Source organism: Diorhabda carinulata, chromosome 9, assembly GCF_026250575.1.
Source record: "Diorhabda carinulata isolate Delta chromosome 9, icDioCari1.1, whole genome shotgun sequence".
Classification (NCBI taxonomy): Eukaryota; Metazoa; Arthropoda; class Insecta; order Coleoptera; family Chrysomelidae; genus Diorhabda; species Diorhabda carinulata.
The window spans coordinates 9024984-9046750 of record NC_079468.1 but is presented as its reverse complement, the minus strand read 5'-3'; the positions used below and the strand labels follow the sequence as shown (position 1 = coordinate 9046750).

General features: G+C 32.7%; 1 protein-coding gene across 2 annotated transcripts in view; it reads right to left on the bottom strand.

Annotated features, from left to right (window-relative positions):
* The window catches only part of LOC130898227 (dopamine receptor 2-like), a 392084-nt gene that overhangs the window by 12147 nt on the left and 358170 nt on the right, over window positions 1-21767 (bottom strand). Inside the window, exons 2-3 of one of the 2 annotated variants that reach the window (XR_009059852.1) lie at window positions 14395-14475; window positions 14031-14167 (exon numbers count right to left, since the gene is read on the bottom strand). The exons of the other annotated variant lie outside the window; for it this stretch is intronic. The gene's annotated coding sequence lies outside the window, so the exon portion shown is untranslated. The remainder of the gene's footprint in view (window positions 1-14030; window positions 14168-14394; window positions 14476-21767) is intronic. 2 annotated transcript variants of the gene reach the window in all.

Genomic DNA, 21767 nt, shown 5'->3' with positions numbered 1-21767 from the left:
AGATGAAAATCCTCACGGTACAATTCGAACAAAGAATGAACATCGATATTGTGTTAATATGTGGGCAGTAATAGTGAGTTAAAATTTAATATTTCCATATTTTTTTGATGATACCCTAAATAGTCAGTGATACTTGGAATTTCTCCAAAATGATTTTCCACGCATGATTTATGATACTCCTCAAAACATTTGCAGGGTCATTTGGTTCACGCACGATGGAGCCACTACCCACATCCTAAATGATGTAAAAAATCATCTTAAAACATTTTTCCTAATAGGTGGATTGGTCGGAGAATTCTATTTGCATGGCCACCACGTTCCCTTGAATGAAATACAATGTATTCATTTTTGTGGTGATATCTTAAAAGCTTGGTATATGCAACACTTATTATCACAAGGAACGAATTGATAAATAAAATAAACTTTCATTGTGATGCTATGAGGCAGAATCTTGGAACGTTCTTCCAAGTTCATGAAATATCTTCCCTAGACTCCGGAAGTGTGTAGAAGTGCAAGGTGCCCACCTCGAGCATTTATTATAGTTTTTTTGTTTTTATTTCAATACAGTTCAATGAGAAATGTTCGATTATGTTTGTGTGTGCTGTAAATGAGATTAATAATTAAAATTTATAATAATTTTCTACGAAATGTCTCTTTATGGTTTCCTTGCCATATACAACCATCCAAACATCTATATATCTCCGAAGCCATAAATTTTATCGAGTTAGCAAAGAGTGCCTTTTTGGGTTCGTGTGAGAGAACTTTTTTCATGTTACAGCATATCATCTACTCACTCCCGAATTTTTCGCACCGCCCTGAACACCCTGTATACATAGGTATAAAATATATATGGTTGCTGAGAGAAAAATTACTGACTCTCCATCAAAGTGTATATACATACAGAATCAAGTTACGTTGAATAAAATTTGGCACAATATATGTGGTTCTGTGGTTTCTGGATACACTCTATATAATCAGTGGATACATTATTCACAATAAATACCTTCACATTAATAACAATCATGCCAAAGTATTGTCGTATTTAGTAGAAGGAATCGTTGTTATGATTCATTTTTAGCTCGAGAATAATCCTGGAGCAGAAATCGATCACTTTATCTTGTTTAGTTTCATGGTTTTCTAGCCACCAAAGTAAATCCAATAGTGTAGGATTTTCAAACAATCGTTATCGATTGTAGGTAACCCTTATCTCTTAGATCCAACAGGAAACTAACGAAAATTGACAAGACCAATAACCCAAAATCAAGATAAATAAGGTTTTCGTTGGTTTTGTGTACAAATGTTTGTTAATATCATTTCACTCTATTTTTTCGATGTCACAACACCTGTCAAAAACTACTTGTTAAGTAGAATAGTTTCATACAAATATCCGGTTTAAACTGAATACAGAGAATAGGTGAAGGTTGTGATAGTATGTTAATCATTTAATGAAGTAAGAGCTGATTCTTAAGAACTAAGTACATCAAGTATCAGCTCTTACTTCATAAAAAATACTACTATTCGAACATCAGAAACAAGTACACCAAATAATTCGCGATTTAGAGATTAGATCGAGATGACAGATATTTTTTACAGTAATTGCCAAATTAAGCTTTCAACGAATTAGTTCTAATTAAACGTGCTCAATGAATAGAATAAAGTGATGAAGCAATTGCTAGTTTAACCGTGGACTTGAAAATAGAAAGACATAATTGGTTTCGTTTACAATGCTTCAAATGAGAAACTAAACAAACACCACTGGAAATAATGGGTCAAACCTTTATTGACTATGAGTGCTTACAGTACGAATTAGGAAGAGTCCATGTTCTAATTCACTCGATAAATAATTGAAATTTGGGCTTGGATTGAACTATTAGTTTTATAAAGAAAACTGCAGATTTACCAACACAATTCTCTCAATCAACTTCTCAACATTCATTATGGTCTGCAAAAATTTCGAGAGCTGACACTTGTACGTATTAAATGACGCACGTGGAACAACGTGCCAATTCGAATTAAATGTAACCGCCAAGCATGTACGAGTAAGAAATATTACGTATTACGTATAACCACGGTCTAATTCATGTTAGTCTTGAAATATGTACTCAGAAGCAAATTCAGATAGTCCGTAAAACATATTAGAGCTAATGGCATAACCCAGTGCTGATTTGTTACTAGCAAAATCCAGGTGGAGATATGAAAACGAATATCAACTTTTTACAGAATGGAAATTGCTGGTAACACAAGATATCCAAAAACTATTGCTTTTTTGCATTGTTAGGATGTGTGCTAAATACCAAAAAAGTCCAGAGTATATATATATATATATATATATATATATATATATATATATATATATATATATATATATATATATATATATTGTACAGGAGATTCCTGATTACGTTATTTTTTAGTTCATTTGTAATGGCGAATAAAACACTAAACTTTCTTCTTAATCACCTTTACTACATCATTAAACCATAAACCAATAAGTAGTGGACTGTATTTACTATTTAACTAAATTGTACATTGAAACTAAAACATTTATCCACTCTTGCTAATTGACATAAACCAAAATACATAATATATAAATATATTATAAGATAGTAGCGCGCTAATAATCACACTCACGCTACCAAGGTCAAAAAGCAAGTGTTACATTTCTTTTTCTATTTATCTTACGGCCCTAGAGTTCGCCGACTAGACAAGCAAAAAAAAGGTCTAAAAATGAAAACCACAATACAGCTTGTTGCCACGGTAACAAAGTAACAAAATTCAGTATATGCGGCGAACAGATTAATAACACGAAAGAAATATACATATATACGAGGTGCGTTCACAACATACCCCCCACCTTGGAAGAATATCTTCCAAAATAAACCAAAAGTCTAATCCAAATCACAAGTCATTATCAGGTAAAACACAAATCTTGGACAAAGCACGTTTAATGATTCCGGTACGAGGCCAGGAATTAGCTTCACAATACGTCCAAGCTTCCATAGTGTTGGGGCCAGATGGTCATCTTTAATAACCACCATTTGATTTTCTTTCAAACCTGGTTGCAACAATTTCCATTTAGACTTGGTTTGGAGTTCAGACAAGTACTCCTTGGACCACCGCTGCCAGAAATGTTGATACATCTTTTGAATCTGCTGCCATTTATCCAGTCTGTTTTCTTTAACATCTTGATAATCCCCATCTGGCAGAGACGTGAGTCGTTTACCAACAAGGGAAGGACCAGGACTCAGGACATAAAAATCATTAGGACTAGGGGACATAGGAACCAAAGGTCTGGAGTTTAGAATGGCCTCTACTTGCGTAAGCAAAGTGGACAAACCTTTGAAGGTTAAGGAATATGTTCCCAAGACACGTTTTAAATGGTATTTACAGGACTTAACCTCCTCCTCCCATAAACCTCCAAAGTTTGGCGAATGAGCAGATATAAAATTCCAATTTACATTATCTTTTTCAAGCTGTTCTTGTAATTTAGAGGATTGTGAAATCAAAAAATTTCCAAAATCCTTCAAATCTGAAGAAGCCCCAACAAACGTAGTGCCGTTATCACTAAAAACATTGCTAGGGATACCCCTTCTTGAAACAAACCGCCTAAAACACGCAATAAAAGCTGCTGATGTAAGATCACTCACCAACTCAAGGTGGATAGCTTTGGTACTAAAGCACACAAACAGGACGATGTATGCTTTTATTAAATGAAATCCTCGACCAATTTTATTTCTTATCATTATGGGACCCGCATAGTCCACACCTACATTTTGAAAGGGCAAAGAAGCTCGTACACGCAATTCAGGCAGCACACCCATAAATTGACTTGATTGACCCTTCTCGGGATGAGCTCTAAAATATTTAATACAATTTCTAGTGATCTTGCGCACTAGATTCCTGCCTCCAACAGGCCAATATTTTTCGCGTAGCGAACTTAACAAAAGTTGTGGGCCAGCGTGCAGAAGTCTTTCATGCTCATATAAAACTAATAGCACTGTGAAATTATGTTTTGATGAAAACAATATCGGGTGCTTCTCATAATATTTCAAATTAGAACACAGCAACCTACCCCCCACCCTCAGAATACCACAGGAGTCCAAAAAGGGGGTTAGACCAACTATCTTTGAAGAACTCAAAGACGTGTTATGCTTTAAATTGTTTATTTCTATCAAAAAGCATTCCCTTTGTACTAAAATTATCAAGGTTTGTAAAGTTTTTTGTTTTTCGCATGCTGTTGGATTACTACCACCAAATTTAGCAGTCCTCTTAGATTTTATTATTTCAATAAATCTTAGAATGTACACCACGCAATTTATTAATTTGTTAAAACTAGAAAATCTGTCATAATTAATAAACCCTTCAAAGACAATATTTTCAAAATTAGAAACATCAATTTTTCGTTTAATTCTTTCAACAAGGTGTACCAACACTAAAGCTCCGCTTAGCTCTAGTCGAGAAATGGTCAATGATATAAGTGGTGCCACCTATGATTTCCTAGAAATTAATGAAATCTTGACACAACCATTCTTATCGACACTTCTTATATACACGCAAGCACCATAGGCTTCCATACTGGCGTCACAAAATCCGTGTATTTGGATCTCCACTGGATCCAAACATATAACTTGTCGTTCAATCTCGCATTCATTTAAAACAAAGAACTTTTTTCTTAACTCTCTCCAATAAAAATCTAAGTTTGAAGGCAAAGACTCGTCCCAACTTATTTTTAACTGCCATGGTCTTTGCAGTAAAATTTTAACCAAAACTATTCTAGGGCTTAATAACCCAAGAGGATCAAAGATTTTTGAAATATCTGAGAGGATGCTACGTTTGTTTACTTTAGAAACATTGGTAGGAAAATTTATATAATACATTAACTTATCCTTTTTAAAAGACCAATACAAACCCAATGTCTTATTGGAATCCTTTTCTCCAAAAATTACATTTTCCTTTGACTAGACGATCCTTGAATACCAGCAATTACCTCAGGCCTATTTGATATCCACTTCCTTAAATTAAATCCAGCACCTCCAAGAATTTCTTTAACTTGTTTACACACATCAATCATTTCAGTAATAGAAGACCCTCCGCAGAGCATATCATCCACGTAAAATCCATGCAAGATAACATTAGAAGCCTCTGGATGTGCTTCAAGATTGTCCAATCCTAACTGCTTCAAACAGCGTATGGCCAAGTACGCTGCTGACCTGGTACCATAGGTAATAGTATTTAAAGTATACTCCTGAACATCTTCATCAGATTTTCTTCTCCATAAGATTTTTTGAAGACATGTTTGTTCTGAAACCACCCAGACCATACGATACATTTTTTCAATTTCCGCACAAACAACCACATTAAACTGCCTAAACCTAAGCAGAATATCCAATAAGTCATCCTGAATAACCGGCCCAGTATGTTGGATATCATTCAGTGGCACACCAGTATCAGTAGAAGCAGACCCATTAAAAACAACAAAGTTTAGTTGTTTGACTTTGCTCGTTTAATCCACCATGGTGTGGAAGAAAATATGATATCTCACCAATCGAAGTCTCATCACAAAGTGTCATATGACCCATTTGCTCATATTCATTCATAAAAGAAAAGTACATTTCCTTTAAAATGGGGTTTTTATTTAACCTCCTTCCCAATGAGTAAAACCTACACAAAGCATGACTTCTGGAGTCATCCAGCTTGTCTATAGAATCACAAAGTGGAAGCTGCACAGCAAACTTCCCATCATCAGTACATCTATATGTTGTTTTATCAAACATATCTTCACAAAGAAGATTTTCATTTGACATTGTTGAGGTTACAATTGATGGAGGCTCCGCAACTTGCCAGAATTTCTCTAACTGGTCCTTAATACATGGTGTTGTTTTGACAAAGTTGCATAATCTAATTGTAGCTTCCGGAACCACAATACTGCCAGACAACACCCATCCAAGCTTAGTTTTTTGCATGACTGGTTGCTTTTCGCCAAGACTTATTTGCCCAATACAAAGAAGACTATAGAAGGTTTCAGCTCCTAATAAGATGTCAATGTCTCCTGGCTCAGCTAAAGATGGGTCAGCCCATTTTAGATGGTTTGGTATTTTTAAATGCGATATATCTAAAGGCCGACTAGGAACATTATCACCAATTTTTGAAACCACTAAGCATGATATGCTTGCCTCAAAATTATTATGAAAAGAAGCAATTTTCACATTGCACTTTGACTTAATATTTGAAACCAACTGATTAACTCCTGCCATAGATATATTTACATCAATAGATTCTAAACCCAAGTTCTTAAACATTTTTTCCAAGATTAAATTGTACTGGGACCCACTATCCAAGAGAACCCTACATGTTTGATATTTACCATTAATGTCCATTGCTTGCACTAAAGCTGTTGACAATAAAACATCTGTTATATTATTTGAATTACAATACGAAGACCAAAAATTAGAAGTTGTAGGCACAGAATACTTCGGTTCATCTAATGAAGGTTCCTCCACCAAACCAGACTCACTTATTGCAGAGCCAACACTGCCATTTGAGCTGCCCGAGAGGATGCTATCATTTTTATTTTTATCATAGTGTTAAATAACATTATGTTTAGACCCACATTTTTTACACCCTCTCTAGGAACAAGCTTTACTCATATGCCCAGGTCTTAGACAATTTAAAGAAAACCTCAAAGTGTAAGGCCTTTTGAAACCTAGCATAATTGTTTAATTCGAAAAGTGATTTACAATTTTGAATGAAATGATCAGCATTACAAAAGGAGCATTTTTGATTAACAGAAACGTAGGATTTTTGCTTTGCCCTATATAACCCTTTTTCTTTAATGATACTTACTGAGTTATTCATCCCTAAGCATTCCAATAAATCGGCTTTACCTTTTAGGAAACTTTTAAACTCGTCAAGTGTGGGTAATGCAGCTTTATTTTTTCTTTCCTCCCACTCTCTTTTTGTATGCGAATCAAGTTTTGAACATGCTAAAAATATAACCATTATATCCCAGTGTTCTGTATTCACGCCCAATGAGTTAAGCGATCTAAGATTTTTAACTAAAATATCCAACATTTTCCGAAGATCAACAGCATTTTCCTTTTGTATTTCTGGCAAATTAACCAAACATTTTAAATTATTATTAACCAACAAAGAAGTATTGTTAAACCTTTCTAATAGCAGGTTCAAAGCAACATCATACCCACTATCAGAAAATTCGAGTGTGCCAATAAACTGTTTTGCGTCTCCGTCCAACGCGCCCCTAAGAAAATGAAATTTTTCTATATTATCCAATCTTTCATTTTTGTGAACCAAAGAAGAAAAAGTATCCCTGAACTCCAGCCAATTTTCAGATTTTCCAGAAAAGGTGGGAATTGGAATTGGCGGAAGTTTTGGCAATGCTTTTAGAGCCACATGTTCATTTTTACTACGACGCGAACCTGAACCTGAAGAAGTCGATCTTACAGATTCTTTTTCATTATCTAGCTCATAGAAATTGTGTTTTGTCAGTGAATTACGCGCTAACGTTGAAAATCTATAAAAATTATCCTCGAAATTCTGACGTTCTGTAAACTGATTTTCCAACTCATCCTCATCCGCCAAAAATTCTATCTCATTCTGAATCACATCAAATGCCGGTAACAATTCGACCATTTTTTCTAAGCGCATATCTAATTCTACAAAAAAAGCCCTATCAACACCATCCGTTAACGTTTCCAAGAAAGCTTTCAACTTGTCAAAATAAGCTTTAAACATTGTTAACTTAGACTTTAAACTACCACGCTTTTTTACCAAAAATTTGAACTCTTCATACATTTTACTTACATTAGCAGAAAAAAAAGTCGAGGTTTAAAGGGAAAAATATTGAAAGGAAATACTCACAATCTCCAAGAACTTTTTCTTTGTGTTTTTGTACTTTACCGGTCCGCTCAAATCCAATATCTAAGCAGCACAGCAATCCCAGGAATTTTTAGCATCCAAAACCAAATTGTTCTTATCACTAGTGCTCCAATAACACCATTCTTGTGAACCAAAACCAATAGCTTGCTGCAATAGTCCCCACTGGATTCTTCAAAATCCTGCTCGAAGGACCATTTTTATGTACAGGAGTTTCCTGATTACGTTATTTTTTAGTTCATTTGTAATGGCGAATAAAACACTAAACTTTCTTCTTATTCACCTTTACTAAATCATTAAACCATAAACCAATAAGTAGTGGACTGTATTTACTATTTAACTAAATTGTACATTGAAACTAAAACATTTATCCACTCTTGCTAATTGACATAAACCAAAATACATAATATATAAATATATTATAAGATAGTAGCGCGCTAATAATCACACTCACGCTACCAAGGCCAAAAAGCAAGTGTTACATTTCTTTTTCTATTTATCTTACGGCCCAGAGTTCGCCGACTAGACAAGCAAAAAAAAGGTCTAAAAATAAAAACCACAATACAGCTTGTTGCCACGGTAACAAAGTAACAAAATTCAGTATATGCGGCGAACAGATTAATAACACGAAAGAAATATACATATATACGAGGTGCGTATATATATATATATATATATATATATATATATATATATATATATATATATATATATATTAAAAGTGATTGTACTGTTTAAGATCTTTAGCACATCGTAGAGATGATTCAACACAGTTGAGTTTAGACGATGTGGAAGATAATGGGCACTTAAAGTTTCACCACTACCAATGAGCAATGTCCATTGAGCCCTGTAGACTTTACCGTGCAACAGCAATATCAGCAATAGAAGATTTTTTATTGCATATCGAAGTCGTAGGTGTAACTCCCAACAATTTCTGTTCTGAAAATACTACCTTCACGTTCCTGTAGAAACAAATGAAAACAAGGTGTTCTCAGGTGTGTTTAATAAAAAAGTCATTACACTCTTTTATAGAAAATTATTGTGTTCTAAAACTAGAACTGTGATGTATTTTATATATTCCATTCTATGCATCTACAGTAAAGTATATTGTGAGTGAACATTTTTTAATTACCATTTTTTTATTATTTAGTTAGACGTTCATCCAATCTCGGATAGGTTAATATAATTTGTGTGTTACAAGTACTATTAACGGGATTTTCTCTTGTAATAGCAATTTCAAGATTATGCATGACTTACTACATTTGTAACTTCGCGATGTAATCCGAAATGTAGGTATTAGGTCGAACAAAAACCCCTTAATACAGAACGTTCATCTATACAGCAAACACTTCTTCACATTGAAATTAATCTGATAATTTATTATCGATGGAATTGGAATAATATATTTGTCACCGTCAGTTATAGTGGCAATTACAAATTGTAATTATCGGCAAAGCCATACACTAAATGCAAAATTAGTAGCTGGGATTGATCGGATATTGTTTTTTGTGTTAGTCTTGTATTAGCCACAATTCATTTTACACTTCGATCTTATTTCACAGAGGTAAAGTGATTTCAAAATTTTTCCAACAATTCTACTATTTGACTTAATATGTATTATCTCTTTCCTGGTTTGTTTTTAGTATGGCCAATTCAAGGAACAAACCAAAAACTTGTCACTCTTATGTCAAATAAAGTCAACGTTGAGAAATGAAAAGTAATACATCTAAACTTTTAGCTACATAAGCACCATATCACTGTTTTCAACATACCTGAACGTCGAAAGTATGAAAACCACACAAAGATAGTAGATTGAATAAAGCTGCTTTTTCAGAAGCTGCAAATACATTATTTGATAATTTCAATACAGCTGCGAAAATATCTTCTATTGAATCTCCTCAGCTTTCTGCTAAAACAGTGATGTGGAGAGTCAATTTTCAGCTCAAAACTATCATCATTGTAGCTGTTTTCCCCACAGTTTCACTGTCAACTGATATTTTTTATGAGGTTCGTTGGCCGTTTTTGCAAGATTGGACTTTAAAATTTTGAAACAAGAGAGGAGCTGACATAGATTGTGCCGCTTATTGGGCACTGATTACCAAAATATTTCTGTTGGTGGATTTAGCTACGCACGGATCTTCCTGCAACAGTAGGCTTGGAGCAGGGTTTTGTCTTGTGCCATAAAACAGTGATATGCCAAATTATGTGTCTTATGATTTCATCATACACTAGCAGCCATTGTGTAGAAAATTCTTGAGTATGAACAGTGTCATGGAAGTAGTAATCAAGTTAGTAAATAGTATAAGAGTGCATGCACCTCAAAGAGGACTGTTCAGAGAATTAACAGAGAAGCTAGAATTCCAGTACGATAATCTATTGCTTGAAATAGAGGTTCATCAGAAGAAGTAAAGTCTTGCAACATTTACAGAGCTGCTTTCTGGATTGGTAAAAAAGTATATTGATTGAGGGACATTTTGTTAAGCCTCCTTGTATAGAGATCGTTGTAGAAAATTCCTCAGCTTTTATTGTAAAATATTTCGAAGGAGATTAGGCTAGGCTGCAGTTGAAATGTAATTTGTGGTCTTTCAAAATAATCTTTCTCTAAGAACCCCTTCTATCATGGGAAATATTTGATCTCTAGTAACCAGAAAATAATTCAATTACATAATAATACATAAAGTGACATTGAAATTAGAAGCTATGTTCAGCTCTACTTACTTGTGTGAATCATCTTTTCCATGTATGTAGTCCCCGAAAAACAAATTTAGAAATAGATTATTCGATGATAATATTCCTTGGTAGCGCAAAAGATTTATATATGGTATGATAACTAACAGGATCAAAAGTTTTATAGACACGGTATAAAGTAATGCACAAAGAATTAAGCTATGTGTAGGATTCTAAAGTACAAAGTAACATTATTCGTTTTCCCATGCAAAAGTTACCATACTATGATAATACAAATTCCATAATGCTACTTTCATCACATTCTGCTTTTTTACTTCTTTTAGTATAGTTATTGAGTATCAGTTCGTAACTGTAGACAAAAATAATGAGGAAGTGTTTTTGATCATTCATAAGTATATCTTAACCTCCGTTATCGAATCAAGTACTTCTTCATCTTCCACCATTGTTTTATTTCTACATATAATTTGTCCTTCCGCTTTAACAAGAGTTTTCTCGTTTCTCGTTTCATTATAATGATAGTAAAAAGGAATTAACTTAATTATGTACTGTGAAATACCGCCCACTAAATCTTGTCTGCTTTATCAAGTAATAACGCAATACAAAAGATAAAAGAGGAATTTTCTAAGGAAAACGTATATCATTCCTCAGACTATCATATTATTCCATATTAGAAGAACGATCCTTTCATAATAATAGGAATGATGGTAGCTTTAAAAGCGAGACATCAAACCATTTGCCTGTATTGGATATATCAGAGATGGAAACATGAAGAACTTTTCACAACTTTTTATCCGCTTAGTCATCAATCAGATTATAACCCTTTTGGAAACTATTCGATTTTATTGCTGTTTTATATATTAGAATCTGTTCTCAAAGTAACAAAGTAATAAAATTTTCTCCACTACAATTCAATTAACATTCTTCTAATCATGTTTCATGAGTTCATGAATATTTGACCTTCTTCTATTATCTATCATTGACATTGTAATGCCAAATATATGTATTCGCAAATGAAAGGATACCGGTTTGGTTAATTTTCATTTGAATAAAATAAACCTGTATTATGAACAGAGAAGAGAATCCACAAAAACTTGAAATTTTATCTCTCAAAGAGATAATTGCTCAAGTTATATTCTATATAGATTCTAAATCCACTTCCAGATATTCTGTCGTTTTAGTTCTCTCCAAGTGGTTCCGCATAATTGTGAAAACATGTGAAATTTTGGATTAATATGTGAATTCATTTTATAAGAGCTTTCATCGCCGTATTTTAAAGATAGGTCGGCGCACAACATCGTGGTTTTGTTGAGCAAACGAAAGCGTCACTGCCGTAACATCCTTTTCTCGAAGTAATTAATTTAGGCCATTTTCGACCCACTATAACTTCGTACTGGATTAAAATAAAAGAATAAAAGACTGTATTACTAGTTACCAAGCAAGCATTATATAAACACAATTTCCATTCAATTTGAACCAGTAGTTTAGGAATTATAAATAGTCAAAGTTCTTAGTTTTGTCACGCACTGACTGACCGATCATGAAAACTATAAAGCATTTTTAGAAGCTTGAAGTTTTGAATGCTGTTTAGTGTATAAATCACGGAAAACTAAAATATTTTGCAATTCTTGTCCAGTTTTCTAGTAACATCAACTACATAAATAACTTTGTAACCCCATATGATAAATACGTAGCTGGCGTGGCAACGTCTGTAAAAATAAGGTTGTAATAAACATATACAGGGTGTCCCAGAAATTGCACGCCAGGCTGACACGGGAGGTAGATCAGCTTTAGATCTATCAAATAAAAGCAACATGACCTCAGTAAAAGTTTTTTAGTTTTCGATATATTAATACTTTTAGGTTTTTTCAGAAAATCTCTACTTTTTGCCCTATTTTTGTCTGTTATGGGCATAAAAAACCTCTAATTTATAATTCTTTTTTTTCTGGGCTACCACTAATAGTTGGATGAGACAACCCAGTATTCATTTTAATAAAAAGTAGCACGACATTAACAAAAAAAACAACTCAATCTTACCTTTTGTTTCAAAGCGAAAACCTTAACTAAAGTTTGGTTAGCGACTGTGAAAAAAAATGTACCAGACTGAGTCAGAAAATGTTCTTAAAAACTAGCCTACTTAGTGCTCTTTAAAAATGGTATAATATTCATAGAATTATAAATTAGAGGTTTTTTATGCCCATAACAGACAAAAATAGGGCAAAAAGTAGAGATTTTCTGAAAAAACCTAAAAGGGTTAATATCTCGAAAACTAAAAAACTTTTACTGAGGTCATGTTGCTTTTATTTGATAGATCTAAAGCTGATCTACCTCCCGTGTCAGCCTGGCGTGCAATTTCTGGGACACCCTGTATGTAATACATATATGTGGGACGCGCGTAAATGCCGCTAAGCGAACGTTCTCATGCTATTCGGGTGTATATAGAAAACCTATAAGTTTATGATTCTCGTTCATTATTTCGATTTCTATGTTAGTTAGAAGGCTGAAAGGCTTACTTATCGATTTACTGATATTATTTGCTAACGATTTGGACTTCTTCTTCTTCTATCTTTTCTATAAGTAATTCTACCTGTTTCTTTCTTTTGTTGTGCTTTTAAGTTATATTATCGCTCAATCTTTTCCGGAGTCGATCGACACTTCTCCTCCCGGCTGGCGATTTATCTCTTGCGATCTTTACTACCCTATCATCTGTCATTCTACTTATATGGTTGTTCCATTATTTTTTTCTGTTCAATAACCACTCGTTAATCTTCTCCACATTACATGTTATTCTAATGTATATGGGGGTAGAGGTAAGGAGGACCATCTCATATGGGGGCTTAACTTAAAAACTGTCCGCTTGTAGACGGTAAACTATAATTCAAAATTTGACCAGATTGGCGCACCTGTCGGACGATATATCATATGAACTTATTTATTTTATGTAGATTGAAGTATGCAATGGTAAAAAATTTAGTATTTCAAATGACTAGAGTCCTTAAGTGAATTTGGTATACAAAATCTAAACTACTCACGTAGTCCATAATAATTTTGTAAACATAACCTAGAAAAGTTACTGTAAGATAACGCTAAATGTTAATTAATTATTGTGAATTTTTGCAAGTAATTATGAAATGTCAGTTATCGATTTACACTCATGCTATAGTAGCGCCACCCTAACGTAAAGGATTTGATGGACACTTTCTGTAGCACGGAGATGGTTCTCCTTAGCTCTACCCTCCATACTAATGTAGTCGCTACTTACTCGATCTCTCAGTGGATAATTTTAAGGTTTATTAATATGTTGTAATCGTACCTTATATTCGCGATTTTAGTTTATAATTTCGATTGCTACCTATTAATACTTTGATGATTGGAAGGTTACTTATTGATTTACCAATATTATTTGCTAATAACTCAAAATGGGTTTGGATAATTTTAAAATATATTAATACCTTTCAAGTATTTTAAATTCCCTTTGCGTTGGTTCTGCCCCTCAAGTCTAAGCTAACACTTCTGCACCCCAGTGCAAGTAAATATTCCTCCATTCCTCCTATACACAAACAGTAATCCACCAACAACTTAACTGAAACTGAAACAGACCAAAATATCTTAATAAATAATAATCACACAGAACTAACAAAAGTTCCCCAATACAAGATAAACCTACTAAAGTAGAAACAATGCTTCATACACCTAAAGAGATTGTAAAAGACCTAGGAAAATTGGATTGGACGAAACATTGAAAATGTTGGAAACCGCGAAAAATTCTATTCAGGAGCACAGAGAAAAGCTAGTATTAAATTTTGGTCAACTTACAGATTTGATCACGAATATTCATGGTTCAAGTGATCCAATCCTCAGATACACATCAGAAGGCCCCATTGACAACCTGAAAAACTATAACATATACTATAAAAATAGACCCACTAGAGAGAGGAGTTGGGGGGGGGGCGATGCCACATACATCTTAAATAATATTTAATCGAATAAAATTGATATAAACACAGACCTAGAAGCTGTTACGGTTTCTGTTTTCCATCCATATAAAATGAATAGTAATATTTATATTCTCTTCAATATTTACGTCTATAAAAATGATTTGGAGAATTTAATTCAACAAATACCTCAACCTCGTATAATTGTTGGAGACTTCAATGGATCCAACTTACTATGGAGATCAGACAAGCAAGATTATATAGGTAACTTGATTGAAGAAATTATTAACGACCACAATCTTACCTTGCTTAACAACGGATCTAAAACAAAATTCAACTCATACAATGGGACATCGTCTGCTATAGACTTAGGAATATGTGATCCTCCCATTACTCCTTTCTTTAATTGGGAAATAATATCATACCTCTATTATAGCGATCATTTCCCAATAATAATCTCAGACATCCTCTACAAAAATGGCTTTTTAAAAATTCAAACTGGAATCTGTTTTCCACGAATATGAGAACATTACTAAATACAAAATAACAGATGATATCGATGAAACGGTTAACAAATTTACCAACTTAATCAAACAAGCTGCAGATAACATTTTTGAAATGATGGAAACTATGAAAGGCTGCAATCCAGCAGTACCTTGGTGGAATGACGAATGTCGACGGATCATAAAATCAAGTAAAGCAGCATTTAATCGCTACAAAAAACATAAGACCCCTGAAAATCTGACAAGTTTCAAGAACCTAAGATCTAAGGCGAGGTACACACTTAAAAAGAGTAAAAGGGAATCGTGGAAGGCATTCATATAAAATATATTTAGCTCAACCAATATTAGTACTGTTTGGAATGAAAGTAGGCAAATATCCAGTTACAAATCATCTCAGAAAATTGCAGCCTTAGAAGATGATGGACAAATTATAATAATAACCAACATGGTTATACTTGAAAAAAACTTGATCAAAATGTTATTCAAATAATAATAATTATAAAGTATAGTTCCAAATTTCAAAGGACTGTAAAAGCGACAAAAGATGGAATAGACTACAGGCGGCAAATTATAAAGTTGAAAAAATGATAAACAACTTGATAAAAATGAACTTAATGAATGTTAAGTATGGCTTTGAATTTCAGAGGTCGGTAAAGGTAACAAATCTGTAAATGTGCCACTGATGAATACGATATGAATGAAACTTTCAAAAAATGGAGTTTCATTATATATATATATATATATATATATATATATATATATATATATATATATATAATTCCCATCAAGCTGAAAATCAGTAAAATTCTTTAAAATACAATTGAACATAGAATTTGACTGTTTCCCATCATTTCCATACATGGAAAAAATTTTATTCAAGGTCAAAGGTCAAAAGTTTCTGGAAATTTTCAGCCAAACAGTCAGTTTTGTCATAAAAATACTTCAGACAAAAATTGTAGCTCATAAAATTATCTACAAAAAACGTATGTATACTTGTTTCCTACAAGCCACTGTTTGTGAGATATAATGATTCAAAAAGTTTCATTAATATATTTTTAGCAGTAAACTTTTCTTACAACATAGAAATGAACCGAGACTTGTGAGTATTTGTAAGACTGGTAGGAACTGTCATGAGTTCATCAAATAAATTATCAATTGACGAAGATTGCTAGTTCGAGGATGTTGTTCTGCAGCTTTGGAATTAAACTTTCACAAATTTTTGAATCGTTATATCTTAGAAACGGTGTATCGTAGGAAAAAAAGTATTGATATGTTTCTTGTGAATAATTTCATGATCTACAATTTTTGTAGAGATATGATTATGATAAAACTTACCGTTTCGATGATAATCGTGAAAAACTTTTTGATCTTTGACCTTGAATAAAATATTTTCCATACACGAAAAATGGTGGGGACTATTCAAATTTTATTTCTAATTTAGGCATTTTATTTGTGTTTCCATACACTGCCCTGGGGTACCCCTGCATTTATCTTCTTAAGATCAGAGTATGCATCCTCTTGTGAAACTCTGAGATAAAGGATTCTAAATTATGAAAAAGCCGTGTAGGCATCTCCATATCCATTTTATACCTCAGCCCTTAATGGGAAACTTTACCACAGTCGACTAGCGATTATCACATTTATAATTTTGTGGATGACTTTCTCTAAACCTGAACTGTTGATATAGGATAAGATTATTTTATTTTCGGTATTAGCCACTTAAGTAGTAACTGTTTAATCGACTAAATGATTAAGAGAGAAAATAGGCCTGTAAGAAGAAATTTCGTGTGGGGGCTTACTTTGTTAAGACATCGTAATGGACTCAGCGTCCTTCTATATCAATGGTATATATTTTAGCCTAAAATATGTATGTGTGTTACCTCAACTAATATTTTTCCTGGGAGTTGCTATATGTTTTCACCAGTAATGAGATCAAATTTATTGCTATTTTTTTCAAGCTGTTCCTTCATTTTTATAGGAGTAAGAGCTCAGTTTCTTCTCCTAGTTGTGCTGTTCCTTGTCAAATTGATTTATTATTTCCATCACTGCAAAGTGACATGTAGGCGTTTGGAGATTCTATAATCCTTTTTTTTGATAACTCACCATTTGGGATCTTTATTTGTATTATGTTTTTTTTCAGTCTTTGGTATCTTTTATAGTGAATGGTTTATGCTGCCATCATTGGTTCATTCATTTAAATGAATTCTAATTCAATTAAATTTAAGCTTTGTTGGTTACGGCGAGTTTTTTGTTAATATATATTATTTTTTTTTAATGTTCAGCAGTTTATAGTAATTCGGACATTGTACAAAGTTTATTTACAGAACATATGTGAAATGCAATTTGAATTATTTTAGTAATCGTAATAAATAACATCTACGCCTCTGTGTGGGAGTCTACAGTTGAGAGTATAATGTTTTACGAACATAATGAACCTAATTCTACAGTGATTCAAATTCAACTTGCCATCCTCTACTGATTCATATTGTTCACGTGCTTTTACGAGGCCATTTCTATGGTAATTTCCGAGTTTAGATTGAAAAAAAAAGTTTGTATGAACTGATCTGGGTTTCTCAGAAATTGAATACTTACCACTGAGAATATTTTCCAAACAAGGGTATGATGAAATTGTTTTTGATAGAAATCTTAGAAAAGAATGTATCAGAATGAAGAAAAGCGTTTGAGAAATGAGTTTGAGATACGTTATAGTGAGTAGGAAGACAAATTTGAACAACGTTGTCATAATTTGAGAATAGACGAATATTTAGGAAATATCAAATGATGATTTTTTTCAATATTTTATAAATAATATATTGTACAAGATTCCATGTTTATTCAAGTATATTGGACCTTCGTAAATGCCAAAGATGTTCGGAGTTCGGTGCGTTTGATTTCCATGACTCCTATCGACCAGGAAGACAAACAACTTTAGAGATCGACATGATAAGAACTAGAGAGAGAACAAATTCATGCTAGAAAATCGAACTCCCTTAACTATCTTGAGTCGACCATCAACGAAAGTTTGTAGTAAAATATCAAACAAACAGAGCAGGTGTTTGCGTCTCATATTTGAAAAGAACAACTCAATCCGATCCATCACATGCAACATATTACTTCAACGGCATTACATAGAACCTTTCATCCATCGTTTAATCACTGAAGATGAAAGCTAGGTGCTATATGATAATCCAAAAGGCCAAAGGCAGTGGATTTTTTTAACTGAAGCTCTATGAACTGCTGAATACCCGTGAAAGTGCTGAAACCTGAAGAAACTATCAATTTTGATCACTATTACACAAATGGATCAAGTAATTTGATCTTTAATCGCAAAGTATACAGCAAAACCACACTGTGCTCGACGAATAACCCACCACACTCACCCGATATCGTATTCTCGGATTTCCATTTATATCCATCGCTACAGTTTCCTATTGGCAAAAAAATAGGAGGTCCAAAATACCATCTTCAGATATATTACTCGAAATCAAATTGGTTTATATTGATTAAGAATAAAAATTCATTTGTTTGAAAGGAAGCGACATTACTTTTCACTTCCTCTTTCTATTAAGAACAGACTGATCGGACTGTCTGCGATTATACTACAAGAAAAACGGATGATAGTCGTCGACTTAATGTTGATATAAAGTATGAAAACAAATAAATTATTGATGATGCGCATCAATTTTTATGTAATATGAACTGTAGATTGGGTCCATTGTATTCCATGGGCGTCAAATTATTTCCAATATGGATTTAATATCAATGAAAACTTGATTCAAGCTTAAAAAATTATAAGTACTAGCTGATTTTTCTATAAATCCTCATTTAAAAGAAAGCACTCAATTTTCCTCATATGTAATAATAGTACCGCCTGCACATCCGTAGAGGAAACTAAGAAAAATTATGAATTTCTACATTCAAAATTCTTTAAGTTTATCAAACTTCTTGTTAATCCATCTCAAGGGTCTATAAAGATAAAAAAAAAATCTGGATATAACAGAACGGTGAGACTTGAGTATGAAGCAAACCAAATTGTTACCTAACATAAAATCTTTGTGCAGCAACAAGCATCAAGCGCAAAACCCTGAAATTCAAATTATTTCGATTTTGAATTTTAGTTTTTCATTATGTTTTGAAACTTTACTTACTGTGCTTTGTTTACGAACTAGTAGTGATTTCTTCTTAAAACTTTTTTAATTGAACAAAAAGTGGCATAAGAATTTTAGAAGTGCCTAGGTAGGGCATGACACAAAAAAAACACTGGTCAAAAGAGTTTTTTCAACTGAAATTTTCATTTATTACAATTTTTATTAAAAAAAAAAACAAAAGAATGGATGTATATTAACAAGAACTCGTCTATTTGGATTCATTCATAATATTACTATTCTAAATGAAAACAGGAGGTATTACGGACAAAAACGTAGACTCCATGGCGCCTTATACGTATCTATATCGTTATTTGCCGAGTTTCAAAACAGGCTGATTTGACCTTGATATTGGCATTGATATTGAAAGAATTGCAGTTATAAATGAGTGTTCATTTAAGAACTTACACAAATCTACACAGATAATGTAGAAAAACTTCCATTTACGATGAGAAAATCCAATACCATTTTGTTAAGATTAGTTCTAGATACGATAGCTCAACATCTGATCAATAAAATGTGGACATAGTATACAGTGCGTGTAAAAAGTGAGGCATAGATTCACTATTTGCTTCATAAACAGTATGTGGAAAAAATTCGTAAATAAGATTCTATACAATAATTTGCTACTTACGTAGTTTGGTCCATGAGTAATTGACCTCATAAAGTGAATAAAGTACGTTTGAAAAAAAAACTTCAATGAACGCGTCAGTGACAAGTCTCACCAAACTTTAGACAAAGTTTCATCTTGCTGTTATGATCCATTTGATTGAATTGAATCTCAATAGATTACTCAATAGATTTCGCTGTTATAAATTTTTGACTAAACACGGATCAGCACCAAGAAAAAATCAAAAACAGAATAGATGCTGTTTACAGTGACAGTGTCTATCATTTTCAACAATTAAAAATCGTTTTGATTCTTTATTTGATCTTTATGAAAATATATGGTACATTATAATTCAAACGTTGAGGAAGATAAACAAGTAACGTATGAACGTTAATGTACCATATATTTTTAACCTTGATAAAGATCAAATAAAGGATCGAAACTTAGGCATTTGAAAAAAACTATCACACAGTGATATCTCTAAATTTTTTCAGGACTATATAATTTCTTACAAAATAAGTCCCGTTTTCTTATGGAAATAAACGTCATGTCATTTATGTTGTCAATTATTGTGACGCGCTATTATGGTATTCTAATATTTCCTTATCTTTACTTATAAATATATATATATATATATATATATATATATATATATATATATATATATCTGTATATGTATTTGCAAGATATTTTCAAGAAAACTCAAGCTCTTACACATAATTTCTACCGCTAAAATCTGAAGATCGGTGAGAAATTAACTATCATAATATTTAATGATTACCGAAACAAGTAAACCTTAAATTTTTTTGGATAATATTTTACTTGTGCATTTGAACGGAATATTAAATCTGTTCTGTCATGATTTCTATAAGCTACACGTAATATTATTCAAAACACAATATAAAAATGAATTTTTCTATTTCAACACAAATGTTAAATCAGGTATGGGCAACCTTTGACATGCTGAGGGCCAAACTTTAGCGTGCAAAACGTTCGCGGGCCGCGTTTAAAAGTACTTAGTGCATTTTAAAGTAGTGATAATATTTTTTTGCGATAGATATTAGACATGAAATAATACGACAATGTTATTATTGTATTATGTATTTATTATTAACATGTATGTGTATATTGACAATGTGATTATTGTATTTATTAAAATAACAAAATGAAATTTTAAAAAATGGTACAACATTATAATTAAATAGTTACATTTGCAATTGTTACAAACTACAAAAGTTAAATACACTGAAATCAATGAGACACTTGAGCTTGAATTTAGGAAACTAATCCATCGATATTTGGATGAATTCCACTGATACAAAGACGTAAAGAATTTTCCAAATTATCGTCAGTCAGTCTTGTACGATGTGTTGATTTATTAACTTTCATCAATGAAAAGAACTGTTCGCATTTATAAGTACTGCCAAACGCAGAAATCAATCTTCTTGTGAATTTTCTAAGCTGCGGAAAATTTTCTTCTTCTAGGTATTTTTTGTAGAAATCGCACAACTCTACGTCTTCAAATTTGGATTTTAGGAGTGAGTTTTCTTGAATCTCGATTAACTCCATTTGTAAGTGTATTGGAGCATTTTGTACATTACATTTTGTAGGAGTAGCAAATAAATTGAAACATTCTTCCATGTTTTTGAAGTCGCTAAATCTGTTCGAAAATTGTTCCGACAGTAACTTGAGTTACTTGAGTGGCTTATCTTTTATTTTCATAAAGTCTGCTATCTCATTTCTAAGCTCGTAAAACCGTTTCAACATTTTTCCTTTGCTCATCCATCTGACTTCACAATAATATGTTACGTCGTTATATTCAGCTGATATTTCATCCAAAAACGTCTTCAACTGACGATGGTTAAGCCCTCGGGATCGAATAAAATTGATGGTTTTTACTACCACATTCATAACATTGTGGAGTCGAATGGACTTAGAACACAAGTTCTGTTGGTGGATAATGCAATGAAGGACTATCAAATCATCTTTTTGCACA